This window comes from Mustela lutreola, chromosome 3 (genome assembly GCF_030435805.1).
Source record: "Mustela lutreola isolate mMusLut2 chromosome 3, mMusLut2.pri, whole genome shotgun sequence".
In the NCBI taxonomy this organism is placed as follows: Eukaryota; Metazoa; Chordata; class Mammalia; order Carnivora; family Mustelidae; genus Mustela; species Mustela lutreola.
The window spans coordinates 4,580,767-4,590,033 of record NC_081292.1 but is presented as its reverse complement, the minus strand read 5'-3'; positions in this window follow the sequence as shown (position 1 = coordinate 4,590,033).

The following is a 9,267-nucleotide window of genomic DNA, read 5'->3' as shown; positions in this document are numbered from 1 at the left end:
TGAAGTTTGTTATCCCGGAACTTTGGGCATTTTTGCTTCCCTGAACAGACAGGTAAAGGGATTGGAGTCATACCTGAATCAATATGGTGGAGAACCAGAACGTCATGGCAGGAGACCCAAGGGGAATATGAGTTAAAAGAAATGATCACCTTTCATAAATTTGTGGAAATTTGGAGATTTTTGGAATACCACGGGCTATAGAATTCAGAACGCCAAGTCACTTTCACCTAGAAGGCTGTGGAGTTGCTTCCCCCAATATCTGGGTTACATAAAGATGAACGAAACACAGTTCCTGACCTTGAACAATGGACACTGTGGTCCTATCTGACTCTTCTGTGCACACTGGGTTTTCACGATCGAACATCTCCAAGACTGAGCCCCTCCAAATGTTGTGCACATTACAAGGGCAGCATAGGTCATAGGGACCAACTTGGAAGAAAGGTCCTGAATGTTGACCTCCATTCCGGCCCTGGATCCAGCGTGCGCCCTCCTCTACCCACAGGGCAGTTTGGGTGTGTTAAATAGACAAACTAGGAATGTCCACAGTCTAAGAGATAACCAAAGTAAGGAGGGGCCATTATAGAGTAGGGGGCTCCTCTACTTCCCCACCTGATGCATTACTCATTCTTCCCCCAGGGCCCTTCAACGATGGCCCTAGAAAACAGAATAATCCATGCAGGAAGAGCCCAGGCAACAGACATGAAACCAACCCAGGCAGAGCAACCAGCTTGTCAATAACAGTCGCTGGGGGAGGATTTGCTTCCGCAGGAAGGCGGAAAGGTGGATGCTGGCGCAGGTCATGGACTGCCGGACACTCCTCTTGCCTCAAGTGGGACGGAGCGTGTGGTTTTGTGGCTGGGTAACATTTGAGGGAGAGCGAAAAGGCTAGACATTTCAATGGTTGCTAGGCAGCATGAAGTCTTTGCAAAATAAATACAGGAAGGTCTGGTGTTCAATCTTGCTTAATATTATTTTTTTCACCCTGGCAAGGCTGTGGCTCTGGGGGATGCTGGGGCAGCGTTATTAGCCATTATGAACTATGGCCGTTTGGAAAAGGTCGACAGTGAACAGATTTTTAAATCCTGTTTTGAGATGTTCCCCTCATGAAACCACATAAAACTCCCTGACTAGCACCTAATGTATTCATTCAGTTCGAGAGTCAATTAATATATATTGAGTGCTATATGCCAAGCACAGGGCTGGATGCTTTAACTTGACTCGTGTTTCTTTCGTCCGCACCCAGATCCTTTGAGATAGGACTTAGCTGGCCATTTGCAGACAGTGCAACTGAGGCCCAGAGAAGCAAACTCTTGTTCGAGTGCTGGGAGTCCATTTTCCTGACTCTCCAATGCTGCGCACTTTCAGATATCTCTCTCTCCCTGTTTTTGACAACCAAGTTTTGTAGATATAAGATAAAAAAAAAAAAAAAATTAAAATAGATTTTTAAATTTTTTATTTATTTTTATTTTTTTAGTTTTAACCATCATAATGTACTTCTTTGGTTTGGTTTTTATTCCATGTGGGGCATCATGAGGGAATCTTTATTTTTTTCTCACCCACATACTTCCTTCCCCGATGCCTGAAACAGTACTTGGCACATCGTAGGTACTCAATTTTTTTTTGTTTGTTTGTTTTTCCCATAAAAATTTATTTGTAGGGGTGCCTGGGTGGCTCGGTGGGTTAAAGCCTCTGCTTTTGGCTCAGGTCATGATCTCAGGGTCCTGGAATCGAGCCCCGCATCGGGCTCTCTGCTCAGCATGGAGCCTGCTTCCTCCTCTCTCTCTGCCTGCCTCTCTGCCTGCTTGTGATCTCTGTCTGTCAAATAAAATAAAAATAAATAAATAAATAAAAATTTATTTATAATAACATTTCTTTAGGATTTTTATTACAGACCTCATGACCTCAGACCTCATGCTGTGTAAACTCGCGGGGTTTTTTTAAAAAAAGAAAGTAACGAAACGTGCCTGCAGAAGAAAATGATGGTGAACCGAGCACAGTGTTGCTCCTTCCACACACCAGTGTCCTCTCACATCTCACTTCCACTTAAAGGCTGATGAAGGGTCACTGTCTAAAAAGGAAGCTTATGAGTTAGAAAATCATTTCCCTGCTATCTAATGCATTTCCTGTGTAATTCTATAAGCAGGAAATTATGTTTCCTTTATGCTAATATATGATCACATCCTATTAATATGCACCAGTAGCATTAAATTTTATTTGGGAATGCAACTAAAGATTCTTTTTTAGGATTTATTCATTTGGGGGGGGCAGCAGAGGGGAGGGGCAGAGGGAGAGAGGAGAGAACCTGAAGCAGACCCCGTGAGGCAGGGCTCAGTTTCACAACAATGAGATCATGACCTGAGCCGAAATCAGGAGTCTGAGCCACCCAGGTGTCCCTAAAAATAAGATTCTTAAAGAAATGAAAGAAATGAAGACAGTGCTTTCATTGTGTGTGTGTGTGTGTGTGTGTGTGTGTGTATGTGTGTTCCAATAAAACATTATTTATAAATACTGAATTTCTTATATTTTCACATGTTATGACATATTCATCCCCTTTTGATTCTGTTTGAAATTCTAGTAAAATTAACATCCAGTGTTATATGAATTTCAGGTGTGAGTCAACAATTCTGTAATTACTCCAAGCTCATCATGGTAAGTGTACTCTTAACCTGTTCCCTTTTCCATCCAGCCTCCCCCACATCCCTGCCACCTGGCAACCACCAGTTTGTCCTTCATGGTTAAGATTCTGTGGTTTTTGTTTGTCTCTTTTTCTTCTTTGTTCATGTGTTCCATTTCTTAAATTCCACAAGGGCTGAAATCATATGGTACTTATCTTTCTCTGGCTGACTTATCTCACTTAGCTTAATACTTTCTAGATCCATCCATGCTATTGCAAATGACAGATCTCATTATTTTTTGCAGCTGAGTTACATATATATATATATATATATATATATATATATATATCCCACTTCTTTATCCACTCATCTGTCAATGGACACTTGGGCTGCTCCCATGATTTGGCTCTTGTAAATAATACTGCTATAAACATAAGAAAGCATTTATCTTTTCAGATTATTGTTCTCATATTCTTTGGGTAAATGCCTAGTAGTGGAATTACTGGACCATACCATAATTATATTTCTTACTTTGGGGGGGCAACTGCATACTGTTCTCCCCGGTAACCGCACCAGCTTGCATTTGAGTTTTTTGAACGGATGTCAGATCCTTAGATCCTTCTCCCTTTTACTCACGTTACTCTACAGAATCTTGCCTCTCTTTTCTGGATTATAAGCTTTTCAAGAGCAAGAATCCTAATCCCTGTGTCCCCAGATCGTACAATTCTTAGAGAAAATTTATTGAAACATGTGGAACATAAGCAATATGAACCTAAGTAATTTGTATGGATAATAGCCATCTACTCAAAACAGCCAAACAGAGATGTTATGCCTCTAGGACCACAAGAAATCATTCAATCAGCTGCTTTAAAACTAAGGAATCAAAATATTCCCAATAGAAATGGCTCACACTAAAGGAATTATTTCCTTCTGTGTCTTTGTGGTATTCTTTCTTGTTTATTTATTTACATTATATGAGCGGGGATTCTGGGGCGAACAGAAATAAACTTGTATCTCCAGTCCTCATGATAAGCAAGAAGTCCATGCCGTTCTGCCCTGTGTCCCCTGAAGAACCGTGTGCATGGTTACTTAACGTTCCCAGCTCTCCAGTCTCTCTGAGTCCTACCAAATGCTCCCTAACTTTTCAAGTATGAGGACCCACTTTCCAAAACAAAGCACTATTGGAATACCTCAGGGATCCTCTGATTGAGAAAGTACATAAGTCGACATCTTCTGTGGGTTTAACCTGTGCCTGGCAGTTAATCAGTAGAGTAAACGTGGATAAGTTGATTAGCTAATTACATCAGCTTTTCTTGAATGCATCCACTCTGTAATCATTTATAACCCGACTATAAATGTTATACTAACCACAACAGTCTCTATGTACGCTTGAGATGCCTGCGTGAGGAACAATGTGGACGTAATGGAATTTTGTATTTGCTCATGCATGATTTTGTCTGTGAGAAGCATTCAGTGAACATAGAAAACAATGAAATCAGGCCACATACAAACACCAAAACACATACCCCTAAAACCCCGGTGTGCTGCCTCACCACATGTCGGGAGCCACACCTACTCCAGGGGGATGACAAAGCTCCGTCTCGCATCCGGGAAGGCTCCTCATACCACTTCCAACACCTCACACGCTGTGAGCCTTTCCAGGCCCAGAGTCATAATCAACTGTCAGGTCTTTTTCAAGAAAAGCACCATGTCCATCTCTTTTGGGTGTGTGTGTCTTTTCAAAGAACCATTTTTTTAATCAAGCTATAGTGAACACAACTGTTAACATTCGTTACAGGTGTACAAGGCAGTGATCCGACGAGTCTCTAGGTCATGCTGTCCTCATGAGGAGTGTCGCTGGTGTCCATCGCATACGACATCATTAGAGTACCACAGACCTTGTTCCCTACGCTGCACCTCTTATCCCTGTGGCTTCTTAAACATTTCATCCCTGGGAACCTGCATTTATTCTAATAGTTACATATATCTTAACCCTTTCTGGGGTACAAAACAATGTCACTGTTTTAAGATTCTTCTTTGAAATTGTGTCACTCCTGAGGTCTTTGATCACCGTGTCCTCAGCCCCACTTTTCTGTAAGCCCTGTGGGTTTTGTCTCATGTGAGCAGCACAGTGATTTCTGGGAACGTATATGTTGCATCACAGCAGAACTAACTGCACGTACGTATAAAGCGTATTAATTATCCAGCCAACATCACTTTTCTGTAAGCTCATGGATTTAGGCATAGTGTCAATTGCAGTTCTTAGAGCTATAAAGTGGTAATTTGTTCTGTTTTTCAATGTTTCTGAGTCAGGGATCCTGCATCATTCAAGATCTGACTGGAAGACGAACACCGATAAGTAACAGATAATAAGGGTTTGTTAGAGATTAGGCTTTGCATCATTGTAGGAGCTGGTGGGGAAGCCAATACAAAATGGTGTCTCAACAGGCCAGTAGCTCCAGGTGAAGCTAGACAGGCAGTAGAGCAGAATAGAGATGGGCTGAATCTCAAGGACAGACTGAGTCTGTGGAGACAGCTGGTCCATGTCTGATGATCCGATGGGACTTTCAGGAGTGCCTTGCCAAGGAAGTGGGCTCATGCCTGACCCAAGACTCAGAGAAGCTGAAGGATGTGGTCTGCTGGGTTCTGAGAGAGCTATGGGGCTGGCTTGTGCCTCTGAAGATCTGTGAGGATGGGAGCAAGCTGCCACAGAGCCTGGAGCTCCATGCCAACCTTCAGAGCATTAGTGTGCCTAACATTCCAGTTCCGCCTTCCAAGGGGAAAAGAGGTCCAGCTTTCAAAACAGTAGAACTTAGCACAGTATCTCCGAAGTCAGATCTCTCAGAGTGTACAAAACATCCCTGCTAAAGTCCAGATACCCCCCGACCTCAATGGGAAAATACTACCATAACAGCTAACTTCTATGATCTGGGCTTCAGTGGAAACACAGACACAAACACAAATGCAGCCCCAGGAAGTCTCCTGTGAAGAAGTTATCCAGGTGGCCCAGAATATGTTCATGTTAATTTTAGGTTAAATTATAAATAAAATATTTTAGACATCTTGTAGAGAACCTATGGAACCCTGAACTTATAATCCCCGTTTGAGTAACTCCATGTGCAGTGACTAAAAGTTGGCTGGGAAGCAGAATTCCTTCTGCCAAGCAGCTCTTTGACTCTGAGCAAGTACCTTTAAGTTCTTTGAGACTCAGCTTCCTTCCATATGAAGTGGGGGCAAATAGCAGGGATTACATCTTTGTTTGTGAGGATTTAGTGAGACGTCGGAAGGGGTGTAATAGGGTGTGCGGTACCCCGATAACACCAGAAGAATGCAAGCTCTTGTTTCATGACCATTACAGCTGTTATCATCATCTCCGCCATCGTTCAGGGATTATTTCCATTTTTTTTAGCTGGTTCCCTCTGACAGGGATAAGTAGCAAGGTCCAAAGATGTGACAATTGTCGTCCAAGAAGTTGAAGACAAATCTGAGCTTGATGACCTTGAGGTTCAGAACAATTGGAGACAGGACCAGCTCTATGAGCAGAAGTTTCTGTCTGGACAGTTTCTGTCAATCACAGTTTCTATCTCCCTGGGAACTGCTGCCGTGTGTAGAGAAACTGTGTGATATAATAGGGGAGCTCTGGGCAGAGGGCTAGGGGCTTTTGATTCATTCTCTGCTCTGCCACTCACTGCCATGAGACCTGAGTCAAGCCCCTCTCTTCTTGGCCTCCATCCAGAGGAAGACAGACAGAACAAGGGTTAAAATCTGAGGGCAGACACTGGTACTCATAAGCCATATTTTTCTTTGACCTACAGGCATGTCAGAAAGTTTTTGGTCAGAGATCAGAAACATCTACATGAAAGTCTTGTCCTAAAAAAAATAAAAAATAAAAATCAAATAAATGAAGTGTGCAATCTGGTGTTCCTACCTGCCACCCATCCGCTTCTGGTAGATGATAAGCTCGGCGTGTCACCACCAACCCCTCCTTCTATTGTACCACCGACTAGGAGGCTGTCCCTTGACATTTATCATTGTCCTTGAAAGGATGCTTTTCTTGTAATACAGATACGCTTTTCTGCCTCTGATTCAAGCCAAACTGGGGTAGGGGGAGTGAAAGATGGATCTCCAGATCCTTGGGTTTCAGCAAAAACAAGCTAGGAAAGAGAAGTCTATTCCTACCAGTTCGTATGCAGAGCCAATGTGTGTCAAAAGCTACAGGTTGAGAGGTCATTGTAAAACGAATCATTGAGGTCAAGGCGGCTAAACCACCTCCAGTGCGTGTCCTGCATTTCTGCTTGTGTGGGAACGCCGAAGCTTCGGATCAAGACGCAGTGAACCCACAGATGGAAATGCGGTTCCTGCTGGGTTGGCTGAGTCACTGTTGCAGCTGCGTTTCAGTGAGGTCTATGCGTCTTACAAGGTATGGGAGCAAAGTTTTAAGCTTTAAAACTACATGCACAATTTCATGGAGGAGTGTCTGGGACTTTGTCCACTAGCAAAATCACACTTTGGTAACTTTCATTGGACTTATAACTTGGGTCAGCCAGTGGGAAGACAGGTCTGAGATGTCTGCCCCACTCCCCTGGGAATTAGCCACGTGGTGAGGGTTTGTCTAGAGTTCAAATCTGGAAATCCAGGAAAAGACCTTGGCTCTTGGGATATAAGACACTAACGAGATCACCAAGTCTTGTCCTCACCATCTCCTTGGGAGGGAGAGAGAGGGACTAGAGTTCACTTCTCTCATCATCCATTTCTCCATCTTCCAAATGCTCAACTCCTCACAAAATGCTTAGGGAAAGCAGATAAGGGAATAGGTATGTTTCATCCATTCAAAGTTACTATATTTTTTAAAGATTTTATTTATTCATTCATTTATTGATTTTAGAGGGAGAGTGCATGCACAAGCACTGGATAGGGGCAGAGGGAGGAGAGGTTCTCCAGCAGACTCCACACTGAGCGTGCAGCACAATGTGGGGCTCCATCTTATGACCCTGAGATCATGACGTCCGCTGAATTAAGAGTCAGATGCTCAACTGACTGAGCCAAGCAGGTGCCCCCATCCAAAATTAGCATTTAAGTAGAAGTAATTCGGGAAGAGCTTGCCATCATGAGAATGACATGGACTTTGAATTCTCTGAGCCTGCACCTCACTGGGCCACATGTTACCTCACCAGCTTTGGGAAACTCCACTTGCTTCTCGCTCCTTCATTTCCCCAAGTGAAAACCAGGATCCAGTACTGGGCCCCCCTCACCCCCCACCCCCTCATCCCCTCACCCCCTGCGGTGCACAGCTTCTGGCACTTGGTGGGAGCTGGAGCGATACAAAGTATTGCTTCCTTAAACCTCCAGTCCCCAGTACAGTCTTGAAGCACGTGACTGGTTCCAATTTTTGAGTCTGGTTCCAATTTTTGAGTCTGAAGCCTTGAACAGATACAAAGATGCAGCAACCCTACCGCTGAAGAATATATTTTTGTGTTCTGGCAGCCGGAATGATTTGAGCTTCCCATCATAGACAATTGTCAAAGCAAAATAATCCATATCAGGATTTCAGCTTTAAGATGCAGGGTTCTTTTTTTGTTGTTTTGTTTTTAATCTTGTCCCAAAACGATTTGCCAAGCTCTAGTTGTATATTTTTATTGAGGAAAACAAAAAAAAAAAAAAGAAGAAGAAAAAGAAGAAACCCTGTGATTTCACACTTTCCTGTTACTGTTTGCTACCTTCTGACAGCTTTCACTGCTTGGGTTGGAATTCTGAGTTGGTCATGGACAGATGAGGTGAGACATTTTAAAGTCGCTGATGTTCTCGGGGAGCAGAGACCGATCCGCTCAGTTAGGCTTTAATTTTCCACCTCACCAATCCCACGTCCCACAGCCCCCCTGAAGCCCTGGCAAGGACTCCTGGGGGCCATCTGTATGGCGTCACCTGTGCCTAGAATTCCTCCCTGCCTTGTAGACCTCCTTCCATGGCCTCACCCTCATGAATAACCCCCTGTGTGTCTCCCTCGTCCAGGCCGAGTCAGTTTCTCCTTCCATGGGGCCACCATGGGGCGTGATGTTCTATCTCCTTCCTGTCTTCGTACCACCAACATTCCCTGAATGTCCACCATGTAGCAGAGTCATCGACCAACACCAAGGACTTAAAAGATCTCCCTCAAGTCAAGGGAGCCCATCATCCAGTTAGGGAAATGAATGATTCACTATTGGGTAATGACAAATGGAGGAAGGACCCCCAGGAAGCAGGTGTTCATTGTGATTTTACCAGTCAAGTGTGGATAGTGCTGCAGGGTCACCACCACAAATAATAAACGTCCAGCAGCTTAACCTGACTGATAGAACTACCTCAGTTTTCCATTGCTGTGTAACAAACTTAAAGCCATACACGTTGGCACCCAATGTCTCTGTGGGTCAGGCATCCAACAGGTTCTGGCTGAGTCCTCTCCTCAGGGGGCCACAGACTGAATGACATGTCTGTGAAGACTGTGCCTTCATCTGGAGTCCTGACTACCGAAGCCCCCTCAGGGAGTTGGCAGAATTGACCCCCTTGTGGTTTTAGGACCAGGGTCCACATTCTCTTCCTAGCTGTCAGCCAGGACCACTTTGAGCAACTGGAAGATACTCGAGAGTCCTTGCCACGTGGCTTCCTCCCCACATCC